This window comes from Bombina bombina, chromosome 5 (assembly GCF_027579735.1).
Source record: "Bombina bombina isolate aBomBom1 chromosome 5, aBomBom1.pri, whole genome shotgun sequence".
Taxonomy (NCBI): domain Eukaryota; kingdom Metazoa; phylum Chordata; class Amphibia; order Anura; family Bombinatoridae; genus Bombina; species Bombina bombina.
Window position 1 is genome coordinate 100,620,959 of NC_069503.1, and position 15,773 is coordinate 100,636,731.

Sequence of the window (15,773 nt, forward strand, 5' to 3'; positions counted from 1 at the left end):
CTGGATGTGTGGGTACAGTAATGAGTATATAATATGTGTGGGTACAGTAATGAGTATATAATATGTGTGAGTACAGTAATGAGTATATAATATGTGTGAGTACAGTAATGAGTATATAATATGTGTGGGTACAGTAATGAGTATATAATATGTGTGAGTACAGTAATGAGTATATAATATGTGTGAGTACAGTAATGAGTATATAATATGTGTGGGTACAGTAATGAGTATATAATATGTGTGAGTACAGTAATGAGTATATAATATGTGTGAGTACAGTAATGAGTATATAATATGTGTGAGTACAGTAATGAGTATATAATATGTGTGGGTACAGTAATGAGTATATAATATGTGTGAGTACAGTAATGAGTATATAATATGTGTGAGTACAGTAATGAGTATATAATATGTGTGAGTACAGTAATGAGTATATAATATGTGTGGGTACAGTAATGAGTATATAATATGTGTGGGTACAGTAAATGAGTATATAATATGTGTGGGTACAGTAATGAGTATATAATATGTGTGGGTACAGTAAATGAGTATATAATATGTGTGAGTACAGTAAATGAGTATATAATATGTGTGGTACAGTAATGAGTATATAATATGTGTGGGTACAGTAATGAGTATATAATATGTGTGGGTACAGTAATGAGTATATATATGTGTGAGTACAGTAATGAGTATATAATATGTGTGGGTACAGTAATGAGTATATAATATGTGTGGGTACAGTAAATAAGTATATAAACAGTATATAATATGTGTGAATACAGTAATGAGTATATAATATGTGTGTGTACAGTAATGAGTATATAATATGTGTGGGTACAGTAATGAGTATATAATATGTGTGGGTACAGTAATGAGTATATAATATGTGTGAGTACAGTAATGAGTATATAATATGTGTGTGTACAGTAAATGAGTATATAATATGTGTGAGTACAGTAATGAGTATATAATATGTGTGGGTACAGTAAATGAGTATATAATATGTGTGGGTACAGTAAATGAGTATATAATATGTGTGGGTACAGTAATGAGTATATAATATGTGTGGGTACAGTATGAGTATATAATATGTGTGAGTACAGTAATGAGTATATAATATGTGTGGGTACAGTAATGAGTATATAATATGTGTGGGTACAGTAATGAGTATATAATATGTGTGGGTACAGTAAATGAGTATATAATATGTGTGGGTACAGTACTGAGTATATAATATGTGTGGGTACAGTAAAGGCGTAAGAGGGAAATTGCAGCTAAACACAAACACCGCAGCAATGTAAAAATAGCCTTGGTCGCTAACGCTAAACAATTGGTACAACAGTCAGGTCACTAAGGGGTTAAATATTGTAAAAAGAAAGAAAGCAGCAAACCTTGTTCTTGTTTAAAGAGAACTTCCCCGTGGAGGTTGTGGATGTCACATTATTTTTGTTGTGTACAGTGGAACTTTAAATAGTTCAATATTGTTCATTTAAAACAGTAGATAAAGAATTACTCCTGTGATTTCCTGATCTATTTATAACTTAGAATAATCATTACATTTGCTTATACTTTGCCTTAACCTTATAAATGTCACTCAGCATAAACCAAAAGAAAGCAATTTCGTTTTCAGAATTGTGCCTAGCCCTATTGGTTGTTTGATACATTAAAGTTTATATATAAAAAAAAAAAAAAAAACATTTTCTGAATGATTGTGCATATTGGTTGTTTGATACATTAAAGTTTTATTGAAATAGAAAAAAAAATGCAGTGGAGGTCACATGTTTCCTGTCTAGAGTGGAGCTCCACTCTGCAGATAGACTACTTTGGGAGCTCCACTATAGACAGGAAACATCATGTGACCTCCACTCAATTGTTTTTTTGTTTGCTTTTTTTTTTAAAATCAACTTTAATGTAACAAACAACCAGTAGACAATAATTCTAAAAACTAAACATTTTGTAGCTTTCTTGTTCTTAAAGTGAATGTTAATTTTCATATTTTGGATGCAACATATAAATTCCTTGTGTATATATTAGTAAAACCGCCAATACAATAAATTTTATATTTATCTCACCAATTTTCGTCCGTTTTCATGCCCAGCTCCTCCCATCCGCTACTTCCTCATTTTACTCCCTGATATGTATGGAGCAGTCCCACTCGCATTGTACATAATCGCAATGCGCGCTCCCGTCTAGTACAACAACAGTGCATGCGTTCCACATAGGGTTGCCACCTTTTCCTAAACCTGTCCCGCATTGCCCCATGCATTTTAAAAAAATATTTTTTTTTTTTTAATTCTATTGCCCACATACTCAGAAGCAGCTGGCTTTTCTCTCCCAAGGTTATATACCTGTTAGATTCCTTGTGGAAAAGTAATGGTGTGTGGGTTAAGCAGGAGTAGGAAGACTATATACCCTCTGACCTCAGGTAATGATGACCTCTAACTCCTGGTAGTGATGACGTATACCCCTGGTGATAATACTAGCATACCTTCAGTTTCATTCAATGAGCAGTGCTAACACCAGGGTAACGCACAGTGGCAGCCTCAGACTGCCAGCTAATGTGCTTGCCAACCCCAGGATCCCATACAATGAGTTACAGATACCCATATATGATGTAGTGTGTGTGTCTATCTGTATCCATAACTGTGCATGTATCTGTATGTATAAGTGTAAGCTGTGTAGTGTGTGTGAGTGTATCTGTATGTGTAAGTGAATGCTATGTAGTGTGTGTGTCTGTGAATCTGTATGTGTAAGTGAATGCTATGTAGTGTGTATGTATCTGCATGTGTAAGTGTATGCTATGTAGTGTGTGTCTGCATGTGTAAGTGTATGCTATGTGGTGTGTGTGTGTGTATCTGCATGCATAAGTGTATGCTATGTAGTGTGTCTGTCTGCATGTATAAGTGTATGCTATGTAGTGTGTTTATGTGCATGTGTAAGTGTATGCTATGTAGCGTGTGTGTGTGTATCTGCATGTATAAGTGTATGCTATGTAGTGTGTGTGTGTATCTGCATGTATAAGTGTATGCTATGTAGTGTGTGTGTGTATCTGCATGTATAAGTGTATGCTATGTAGCGTGTGTGTGTATCTGCATGTATAAGTGTATGCTATGTAGTGTGTGTGTGTATCTGCATGTATAAATGTATGCTATGTAGTGTGTGTGTATCTGCATGTATAAGTGTATGCTATGTATTGTGTGTGTATCTGCATGTGTAAGTGTATGCTATGTAGTGTGTGTGTGTATCTGTATGTATAAGTGTATGCTATGTAGTGTCTGTGTATCTGCATGTGTAAGTGTATGCTATTTAGTGTGTGTGTGTGTGTGTGTGTGTATCTGCATGTATAAGTGTATACTATGTAGTGTGTTACTGTGCATTTTTGCTAACTTTAAAGGCTAGAATCTAGAATATTAATGAGGAAAACAGAGAGCAACTTTAAAGAATCTATTATTAAATGTCAAATTAAGATAAAAAATATTTAGCACTGTCTCTGCAAAGGTTAATTAAATACAGAGCTCACATAGCTATACCAGTGGTTTGAGCTTGTGTTGGATTTGCTGCCTAAGAGTAGGGTTGCCACCTTTTGCCCAGAAGATTCCTGGACACTTTTTTTAAGGGGGTGAAGAGGGCGTGTCTCAGGGCATGGCTTGGGATAGGTTGTTTTATGAATCAAGTAAGAACTAGCTGAGTGCAGATCTTAAACTTCCTTTAGGTGGTATCTGACCCCCATTCAGACGGCCCATTCTAACAAGAAAGGCTCTAGACTTTGCTACAGGGGGTGCAAAGAAGTGGGAGCATATCTACATATGTGGTGGGAGTGTCCCAGGGTTAGGGTTCTATGGACAAAACTCTCTAAGCTCTTAAGCGACTTACTAGATGAGAATATAACCCTTGAAATACCGCAAGCTCTCTTACATGACAAACTAACCAAACTTTATGACGGGCGTTGTCTCTGTTGTGAAAGGGATTTGACTTTACTTGTAATGTACTCTTAAAATGTTCAATAAAAAATGATTTAATCTAAAAAAGCCAGTAGGTGGAGCTGTCCACTTGTTTTACAGCAAAGTTATGCAACTAAACAGCATTACATTGATCTGTGTACACAGATCAGACCAGATCTATCGAGCAAAAGTTAGCAGGCACTTCCCTATTATCTTCCTGTCCAGCAGCTTGAGGTGAGGGTGTCTAACTGCTTATTAATCACCGCAGATTGAAAAGCATAGAATAGGTGCAGACCCAATATTATCTAACATGCTAACAATGCAGAGAACTGTTTGCAGAAAAATGCAAGTAAAAAAAGTTTTTGTTCCTTAACCCCTTAATGACCGAGGACGGACGCCATACGTCCTCAGAAAAAATACAGGTTACGCCTGAGGACATATGGCGTACGTCCTCAGTTTGGAAAGCAGCTGGAAGCGATCCCGATTGCTTCCAGCTGCTTTCCGGTTATTGCAGGAGGCCTCCATATCGAGGCATCCTGCAATAACAATTTGTACCCCTCTGGTGCAGAGAGAGCCACTCTGTGGCCCTCTCTACACCGGACATCGATGGCCGCATTCGTTGGTGGGTGGGAGCTGCAGTGGGAGGCGGGTGGGTGGCCATCGATGGGTTCTGAGACACAGAGGGGGGAGGGATCGGGGGCAGGACAGTCGGGCGGGCGCGTACACGGGGAACTGGGAGGGAGCGGGTGGGAACCGCTACACTACAGAAATGATCAAGTATAAGTGGGAGGAAGGGGGGGGGGGGGAAGAAATGCCCCAAAAAAGTAATCTAAGGGATCTTGGAGGCGGTGGTGGTTGGTCTTGGGCTACACTACAGCTACACTACAGAAAAAAATAAAATAAAAAATAAAAAAGAGACTATATATTGTAAACTGGGTACTGGCAGACAGCTGCCAGTACCCAAGATGGCTGCCAAGACGGTAGAGGGGGAGGTTAGAGAGCTGTTTGGCGGGGGGCAGGGAGGTTGGGGGCTAAGGGTGCATCCTACACAGCAGCATATGTAAATATGCAAAGGGAAAAAAAAAAGAAAAAAAGGATGCCTTTTATTTTAGTACTGGCAGACTTTCTGCCAGTACTTAAGATGGTGGGGACAATTGTGGGGTGGGGGAGGTAAGAGAGCTGTTTGGGAGAAACACTATTTTAATAGTTAATTCCAACAGAGCACATACATTCTATTGTAGTGCTGTGTGAATATCTTATATTCAATTATTACCAACAATACTAGTGTCAAGCAATCAACCTTTATTTATTCTATGAATACAGGCGTAGCAAGTTATGCACTGGTAGTAGAACAAAAATCTATCATCAGTCATCACAAGTACAACGGTATTATAACTAACCCCCTGCAGTGGGCATGAATTTCACTGAAGTGACACGCAAAATAAAGCAAGTATAACTAACAGCCACAACTTAGGAAATTCATCACCGAATACTTGCATATACACATAGTAGACACTTTATTCAAATAGTGTGCTCGAACCTAACAATTGCAACAGGGGATTCATTATTGAATACTCGCATATACACATATCAGACACTTAACTCCACAGTGTGCTAGAAGCTAATAATTGCAGCAGATTCTAACTAGCCAATGGAACAATTGCTATGGAATATAGACCCAATGTCATCATTTTAACAACGTGTACTTATTACAACTATTTTTATTAAATAAAGGGTACAGCAGTTAACCCTAGACATTACACAAGAATTTTACATGTATCACATGAAAGCTATCAAGTGATGCAGAGGGACAGACCAACACTCAATGCTTGATATTGATATACCTCAGTAACAATATATATCAGTCAAATAAACATTAACCAATAACACACAACAGGTATTTAATAAACACATTATAAAGTGGTAAATAGTTTAAACCACAGAGGTGTACACTGAATATGACAGTGTGAAATGACCAAATTACCTGTACATATTATTTTTTCTGGTATTCACCACCCTGTATAACCCCATCTATTGGGCACCTTATAGAGAGATCTGACAAGACAGATTATACCAATAAGGCCAGATCAGTAATTCTCAGATCTTGTAACCCACTTAAGACAGCAGCTTACGATAGAACAATTTTAAACGTTTGTATTGTCCCATCTTTTAAACAGCTTAATAAAAGTTAAATTTTAAAAAACATTTTCTTTGCCTCTACAACCAGTCTGGGCAGAGAGTGCTATAATAAGCATTTCTTTCCAGGGAATCTATTCCCTATTGTTCATAGTGACACACACTGTGGCTGTAATAAGGTGACAGGTTCCTCTGACACACCTATTATATATATATATACACAGGTAGCCCTCAGTTTACGCCGGGGTTAGGTTCCAGGAGGAATGGTTGTAAATCGAAACTGTTGTAAATTGAAACCCAGTTTATAATGTAAGTCAATGGGAAGTGATGGAGTTAGGTTCCAGGCCCCTCTCAAAATTGTCATAAGTAACATCTAATACATTATTTTTAACGCTTTAAAATGAAGACTTTAAATGCTAAACAGCATTATAAACCTAATAATAATATAGATTGTATTATCATCAAACTAAGTTTAATGAACAAAAACATTTGCTAACAGCACCTATGTAAATAATCACACACCAGACTGCATCATCATCAAACTAAGTTTAACCCCTTAATGACCACAGCACTTTTCCATTTTCTGTCCGTGTGGGACCAAGACTATTTTTACATTTTTGTGGTGTTTGTGTTTAGCTGTAATTTTCCTCTTACTCGTTTACTGTACCCACACATATTATATACTGTTTTTCTCGCCATTAAATGGACTTTATAAAGATACCATTATTTTCATCATATCTTATAATTTACTATAAAAAAATTATAAAATATGAGGAAAAAATGGAAAAAACACACTTTTTCTAACTTTGACCCCCAAAATCTGTTACACATCTACAACCACCAAAAAAACACCCATGCTAAATAGTTTCTACATTTTATCCATAGTTTAGAAATACCCAATGTTTACATGTTCTTTGCTTTTTTTGCAAGTTATAGGGCAATAAGTACAAGTAGCACTTTGCTATTTCCAAACCACTTTTTTTTTTTTAAATTAGCGCTAGTTACATTGGAACACTGATATCTTTCAGGAATCCCTCAATATCCCATGACATGTATATATTTTTTTTTAGAAGACATCCCAAAGTATTAATTTAGGCCAATTTTGGTATATTTCATGCCACCATTTCACCGGCAAATGCGATCAAATAAAAAAAAAAAAAGTTCACTTTTTCACTGAAATTATTTACAAACAGCTTGTGCAATTATGGCATAAATGGTTGTAATTTTTTCTCTGGGATCCCCTTTGTTCAGAAATAGCAGACATATATGGCTTTGGAGTTGCTTTTTAGTAATTAGAAGGCCGCAAAATGCCATTGCTCACCACACGTGTATTATGCCCAGCAGTGAAGGGGTTAATTAGGGAGCATGTAGGGAGCTTTTTGGGGTAATTTTAGCTTTAGTGTAATGTAGTAGACAACCCAAAGTATTGATCTAGGCCCATTTTGGTATATTTCAGTGTCAAATGCTAGCACCACTCCTCATAATAAATATAATATATTGATACTTAGATATAAGGTATCTGGAGTAATAAGCAACCGAGGAGCTTGCCTTGATAGTGCGCTTGCAATTGTGTGTACAGTGTGTGTCACTATGACTGTATTCTGGTGAGTTCCGGGTACAGAAGCTGTTAAAAGGGACAATTTGCATAATAAGACTAGTAGCATACTGTATCTATGTTACCTGCAGGAACTAATTGACTGGAACTAGTATATTACCTTCTCTGCACTTATGGCAATTCATGTTGGTGCAGGTAACATTGAGATACACGGGTCTGCAGAGAGGGAATCCAGACAGCAGCATCATCCTGGGAGTCCAGCTATCCGATCCAGATGCATTGCCGGTTTGCAGCAGCCCGCAGGGCAGATACCTGAGAGTAAAGGCAGCAGTAGTAGCCAGCAGGCTGTAGGACCCAGGAGGATGCGGCTTAACTTAAACCCAGCCCAATGCCTGCTGCTGCGCCAGTAATGTGTGCCTGCTGCCCTGGAGTTGGCCAGCCCATCCCGCAGTGACTCACAAATCACCTCTTCCTTCCCTGGGCTGTATTTTACTGGCTGAGAAGGTAATATACAGGCCAGGTGGCAGACCAAGGCACCACATGTAGGAGGAGTCTGGGACATTCAGAGGATAACCCGGGACACGGGATATTCCTCCTTATTTCGTGGCTATCCCGGTGATACCGGGGCAGGTGGCAACCCTAAGTGTAACATGTATATAGATAAGGACATGACAGACCTGCACATGGGGCTGAATACAGGATATTACAGTGTAACATGTATATAGATCAGCATATGACAGACCTGCTCATGAGACTCAATACAGGATATTACAGTGTAACATGTATATAGATCAGCATATGACAGACCTGCTCATGAGACTAAATACAGGATATTACAGTGTAACATGTATATAGATCAGCATATGACAGACCTGCTCATGAGACTGAATACAGGATATTACAGTGTAACATGTATATAGATCAGCATATGACAGACCTGAACATGAGACTGAATACAGGATATTACAGTGTAACATGCATATAGATCAGCATATGACAGACCTACACATGAGACTGAATACAGGATATTACAATGTAACATGTATATAGATCAGCATATGACAGACCTGCTCATGAGACTAAATACAGGATATTACAGTGTAACATGTATATAGATCAGCATATGACAGACCTGCTCATGAGACTGAATACAGGATATTACAGTGTAACATGTATATAGATCAGCATATGACAGACCTGAACATGAGACTGAATACAGGATATTACAGTGTAACATGCATATAGATCAGCATATGACAGACCTACACATGAGACTGAATACAGGATATTACAATGTAACATGTATATAGATCAGCATATGACAGACCTGCTCATGAGACTGAATACAGGATATTACAGTGTAACATGTATATAGATCAGCATATGACAGACCTACACATGAGACTGAATACAGGATATTACAGTGTAACATGTATATAGATCAGCATATGACAGACCTGCTCATGAGACTGAATACAGGATATTACAGTGTAACATGTATATAGCTCAGTATATGACAGACCTGCTCATGGGGCTGAATACAGGATATTACAGTGTAACATGTATATAGATCAGCACATGACAGACCTGCTCATGGGGCTGAATACAGGATATTACAGTGTAACATGTATATAGATCAGCATATGACAGACCTGAACATGAGACTGAATACAGGATATTACAATGTAACATGTATATAGATCAGCATATGACAGACCTGCTCATGAGACTGAATACAGGATATTACAGTGTAACATGTATATAGATCAGCATATGACAGACCTGCTTATGGGGCTGAATACAGGATATTACAGTGTAACATGTATATAGATCTGCATATGACAGACCTGCTCATGAGACTCAATACAGGATATTACAGTGTAACATGTATATAGATCAGCATATGACAGACCTGCTCATGGGACTGAATACAGGATATTACAATGTAACATGTATATAGACCAGCATATGACAGACCTGCACATGGGGCTGAATACAGGATATTACAGTGTACCATGTATATAGTTCAGCATATGACAGACCTGCTCATGGGACTAAATACAGGATATTACAGTGTAACATGTATATAGATCAGCATATGACAGACCTACTCATGTGGCTGAATACAGGATATTACAGTGTAACATGTATATAGATCAGCATATGACAGACCTGCTCATGAGACTGAATACAGGATATTACAGTGTAACATGTATATAGATCAGCATATGACAGACTTGAACATGGGGCTGAATACAGGATATTACAGTGTAACATGTATATAGATCAGCATATGACATACCTGCTCATGGGACTGAATACAGGATATTACAGTGTAACATGTATATAGATCAGCATATGACAGACCTGCTCATGAGACTGAATACAGGATATTACAGTGTAACATGTATATAGATCAGCATATGACAGACCTGCTCATGAGACTGAATACAGGATATTACAGTGTAACATGTATATAGATCAGCATATGACAGACCTGCTCATGAGACTGAATACAGGATATTACAGTGTAACATGTATATAGATCAGCATATGACAGACCTGCTCATGAGACTGAATACAGGATATTACAGTGTAACATGTATATAGATCAGCATATGACAGACCTGCTCATGGGGCAGAATACAGGATATTACAGTGTAACATGTATATAGATCAGCATATGACAGACCTGCTCATGAGACTGAATACAGGATATTACAGTGTAACATGTATATAGATCAGCATATGACAGACCTGCTCATGGGGCTGAATACAGGATATTACAGTGTAACATGTATATAGATCAGCATATGACAGACCTGCTCATGAGACTGAATACAGGATATTACAGTGTAACATGTATATAGATCAGCATATGACAGACCTGCTCATGAGACTGAATACAGGATATTACAGTGTAATATGTATATAGATCAGGACATGAGAGACCTGCTCATGGGGCTGAATACAGGATATTACTGTGTACCATGTATATAGATCAGCACATGACAGACCTGCTCATGGGGCTGAATACAGGATATTACAATGTAACATGTATATAGATCAGCATATGACAGACCTGCTCATGAGACTGAATACAGGATATTACAGTGTAACATGTATATAGATCAGCATATGACAGACCTGCTCATGAGGCTGAATAGAGGATATTACAGTGTAGCATGTATATAGATCAGCATATGACAGACCTGCTCATGAGGCTGAATACAGGATATTACTTTGTAGCGGTGCTCTGACAAAATGCAGAAAGACTTTTGGCAGAAGGACATTCGGCAGACGGACATTTGGCCGACAGACATTTGGCTGACAGACAGAAAGCTAAAGAATGTTCCGATTTCGGCCGAGGGCAGATGCGTTACCAGAGTGCTCTGTTCTAATCACAGCCTCGGGCGCCGCAACTGCCTCTGGGAACCTTACCATGGGTCCTAGGCCGCACGTTTTGTAATTCTCTGTCTGGGAAACTATCTATCTATCTATCAAATCTATCTATTTATCTATCAAATCTATCTATCTATCGTATCTATCAAATGTATCTATTGCATCTATTGATCTATCTATCTAATCTATGTATCTATCTATCTATCAAATCTATCTATCTTGTGCCGGACTGTTATCTGACAGCCACTTGTGTTTCGGCCAAATGTCCGTCGGCCAAGTGTCCGTCGGCCAAGTGTCCGTCGGCCAAAAGTCCGGCCACGCTTTGTAGCATGTATATAGATCAGCATATGACAGACCTGCTCATGAGGCTGAATACAGGATATTACAGTGTAACATGTATATAGCTCAGTATATGACAGACCTGCTCATGGGGCTGAATACAGGATATTACAGTGTACCATGTATATAGATCAGGACATGACAGACCTGCTCATGGGGCTGAATACAGGATATTACAGTGTAATATGTATATAGATCAGCATATGACAGACCTGCTCATGAGACTAAATACAGGATATTACAGTGTACCATGTATATAGATCAGCATATGGCAGACCTGCTCATGAGACTGAATACAGGATATTACAGTGTAACATGTATATAGATCAGCATATGACAGACCTGCTCATGAGACTCAATACAGGATATTACAGTGTAACATGTATATAGATCAGCATATGACAGACCTGCACATGAGACTGAATACAGGATATTACAGTGTAACATGTATATAGATCAGCATATGACAGACCTGAACATGAGACTGAATACAGGATATTACAGTGTAACATGTATATAGATCAGCATATGACAGACCTGCTCATGAGACTGAATACAGGATATTACAGTGTAACATGTATATAGATCAGCATATGACAGACCTGCTCATGAGACTGAATACAGGATATTACAGTGTAACATGTATATAGATCAGCACATGACAGACCTGCTCATGAGATTCAATACAGGATATTACAGTGTAACATGTATATAGATAAGCATATGACAGACCTGCTCATGGGGCTGAATACAGGATATTACAGTGTAACATGTATATAGATCAGCATATGACAGACCTGCTCATGGGGCTGACTACAGGATATTACAGTGTAACATGTATATAGATTAGCATATGACAGTCCTGCTCATGAGACTGAATACAGGATATTACAGTGTACCATGTATATAGATCAGCATATGACAGACCTGCTCATGGGAATGAATTGGTTGCAGTCTCAGAATTGTGATGTCATCACTTGTTTTTTTTAAAGGGCCTCTGTTCAGTATGCTTTGCCCTTGCGTTGTCTCAGACCTGTTTGTGAGTTTCTGTGTTTCAGTTCCTGTGTATTACCTGGCTAGTCTGACGTCTCTTCTGGTTTGTGATCCCTGGCTTGTTCCTGACTTTGCGTTTCTCCTTGTTCCTGATTCCGGGTCGTCTGACTACTCTCTTTGGCTCCTGACTCGGTTCGTCTGACTAGCTGCTCTACTTTTGACTCCTGGCTTGTTATTTGAATTGTCTAATTTTTATTATTTTTGTTATTAATAAAGGTGTGATTATTTTTGCACTTCTCGTCTCAGTCCGATTCCTGGCACCCTGACAATATAACCATGTTGGTTATGCAAAACTGGGGAATGGGTAATAAAACGGATTATCTATCTTTTTAAAATACAAGAATTTTGGAGTAAACTGTCCCTTTAAGCATAGATTTAAGTGCGTTTTCTATATGTTCCAACAGATCATACTTTGGCCGTGTTTTCATTGCGGTGGTAAAGTTTGGAAACTGCTGGTATCATAAAATTCTCCATAGACTTTAATGGCGATAAATGTTTTTATCACTTAGTTTTCACAATTTACCACCTCAATGGAGTTTAGGTCTTTGTGTTTTACAGCTGACAAAGCCCTTTATGACAATAACATTAGTTTGTATAAATGTATATACAGGGGTAGACTGAGACCAACCAGGGCCCCTGGGCAAAAGTGTGACAGGGCCCCCCACCCCCTTTTTTGCTCTACCTACCTCCGCTGTCCCTCCCACCTCATATGCCCCTCCCCCAACATGTTTATTTGCCATATAAAGAGAGACAAGCCTGCTTTTAACAAAAATACAACGAGAATGAAAAAAATGATAATAGAAGTAAAATTAGAAAGTTCTTTATCTAAAAAAAAACACAAAAAAAAAACAGTTGGGTTTCCTATCCCTTTAAAGTTTTTCAAGAATCCAATCAGAACTATCAAGATTGCGTTAAGTGCTATGAACGCAGGAAACAAATTGCATAAAATGAATCCATTATTTCCCAGGGATCAGATAACACCTACAGGCCAAATAAGCATTTTTACTCTGACACAGAAAATATAAATTAAATTCCAGTGACCACAAAGATTAGAGATGTCAAAAAAGGTTAAAAAGGTTTATTGCAATGTAGGGGGTTGGCGGTTTAGGGGTTAATATTTTAATTATGTTATTTTCGGTTTAGGGTTAATAACTATTATTTTGTGCTGTGGGGATTGACGGTTTAGGTATTTTGATATTTTTTGCGGGAGGTTAGTTTTTTTGTTATACTTCATGCAAGTGGTTACATATTTGTATTTCTTGCGGGTGGTTACGTGTTTTTTAGATATTTTGTGTGCGGGCGGATGCATGTTTCTTTTTTTTTTAAAGCTTCGGTTAGGCCTAGTAGTTCACAAAACAGGTAGGCATCCATATGTAAAAACAAAGCTTCTTTAGTTCATATATTTAAAAATCCAATGGAGGTAAATCAGATGCAGATGGGGTGATGTAGTGTTAACTGGCTTACGCGTTTCGGCAATGAGCTGTAATCATAGCCTGGTTTTCCACTACATCACTTAAATAGTGATAGCATTAACTTGATTGGTTAATATTAAAAACAAATTACACACCCCCCAGGTTCAATTGATGATCAACAAATAATTTTTTGTATACATGACATTATTTTGAATATGGATAATACAAAAATTCTTGCATAAAAAGAGTCAAAGTAGGGAGGCGGAGCTTGGCCAAGCAGGCAAATGGCCGCATAGTCACATCGCTCCGGCACAGCAGCAAGACCTGTCACCCTTAAAACAGTGTCTAGCTCTTTCAACCAGCCGCAAAACAGTGGTTAAACAACCAAAGTCCCACATGTGAGCAAGCTCGAAACCGGGAGGGACCGGACCCGCATGCAATTTCACAGAAAGCAGGAGCAACGGAGCGCTCCGTCGCCATCTTTACACATTCGCAACTGCGACGGTGAAGGATCCCTCACAATACACGATGACCGGAGACCCGATGGGGTAAGAGCTCACACCAGTTTGTTCATAAAAGGCTCCACACAAGTCTCACACCAGAGAGAACACGGTACAAATAAATCCACTTAATGCATAACATGCCGTAAAAACGGATCACAAAAATAACAATGAAATGATCAGCACAGTATTGGGAAATCCTCTAAGGAGATGAACAAAACAGTTATCAACGGATTAACAAGAGAACATACACTAAAACTGCCTCATAAAATATAAAAGGACAACACGAACCAGAAATTAACACATAGCACTGCACATTGTGCATAAACCACAACATACGCCATCAGGCCTAAGCAGACTTCTGCAGATTGCTGCATCACAAGTTCCCACACTGAGTTTTCTAAATTACTCACCTGCAGCAACCATGACATCCAAGAACAAAGGCAAAGGGGACAAAAACCCCAAAGGACAGTCGCAGTCCAACACGCTGGTAAGCTCCTTTTTCCAATCCAATACATCAGATACACAAGAATCAAACTCCACAGACGGCACCTTCCAGAATGACCCAATATCATCTCCTGACTACATGATACAACTTAAACAGGACATAGCAAAACTACCATCCAAAGAAGATTTTGAATCTCTCAAATCTCTCATAACAAGAGAACTATCCACGCTGCGCAAAGATATAACAGAGATGGGAGAGAGGATAGTAACAGTTGAGGAAACGCAAGACATAACTACTGAAGCTGTCTGCTCATTACACAATCAAACCAGCACACATGAAAGCAAATTAGAAGCCCTACAAGAAAAGATAGAGGACTTAGAGAATAGGGGACGGAGGAGTAACCTCCGCATCAGAGGCATACCCGAGATAATAAAGCCAACAGACCTGCTGGAGTACTTACAAGGACTTTTCCGTCAAATACTGGGAAACCAACAGGCCTCACCGATAGAAATAGAAAGAGCCCATAGATCTCTCCGTCCCCCACCATCACCTAATTCTCCCCCCAGGGACATTATCCTCAAATTCCTCAGATTTAACGACAGAGAAACCATATGGCAGAAAGCTAGATCCTCCCACACAATCACATATTTGGACCATGAGCTACAGATTTATCCGGACCTGAGCCCCAGCACCATACAAAAGAGAAAGGAAACCCGTTTCATCACTTCTATACTCCAGGACAGAAACATCAAATATCGCTGGGGATTCCCCTTCAGCTTAATCATACCCCATGAAGGAACTACCATCATTTACAAAGGTATACAAGACCTGGACAAACTCTCTAAAGGACTGGGAATCCCCTTGAAACTACCTGGCCCACCCTCCTCAGCCGAAGGCCCCCAACCCTCAGCTGCACATACTCCATTCTCAAGCTTGCAGAAAACAACTTGGAACAAAGTTCAGTCCCTTAAGAAACGAAAAGAA

General features: G+C 38.7%; 1 protein-coding gene and 1 long non-coding RNA gene across 2 annotated transcripts in view; both read right to left on the bottom strand.

Annotated features, from left to right (window-relative positions):
- The window catches only part of LOC128659992 (uncharacterized), a 39,131-nt gene extending 37,582 nt beyond the window's left edge, over positions 1–1,549 (bottom strand). The window contains exon 1 of the long non-coding RNA XR_008402498.1: positions 1,395–1,549. This is a non-coding gene — a long non-coding RNA (uncharacterized LOC128659992). The remainder of the gene's footprint in view (positions 1–1,394) is intronic.
- LOC128659991 (oocyte zinc finger protein XlCOF6-like) overlaps positions 1–15,773 on the bottom strand; it is a 218,713-nt gene that overhangs the window by 132,537 nt on the left and 70,403 nt on the right. The window lies entirely within an intron of this gene.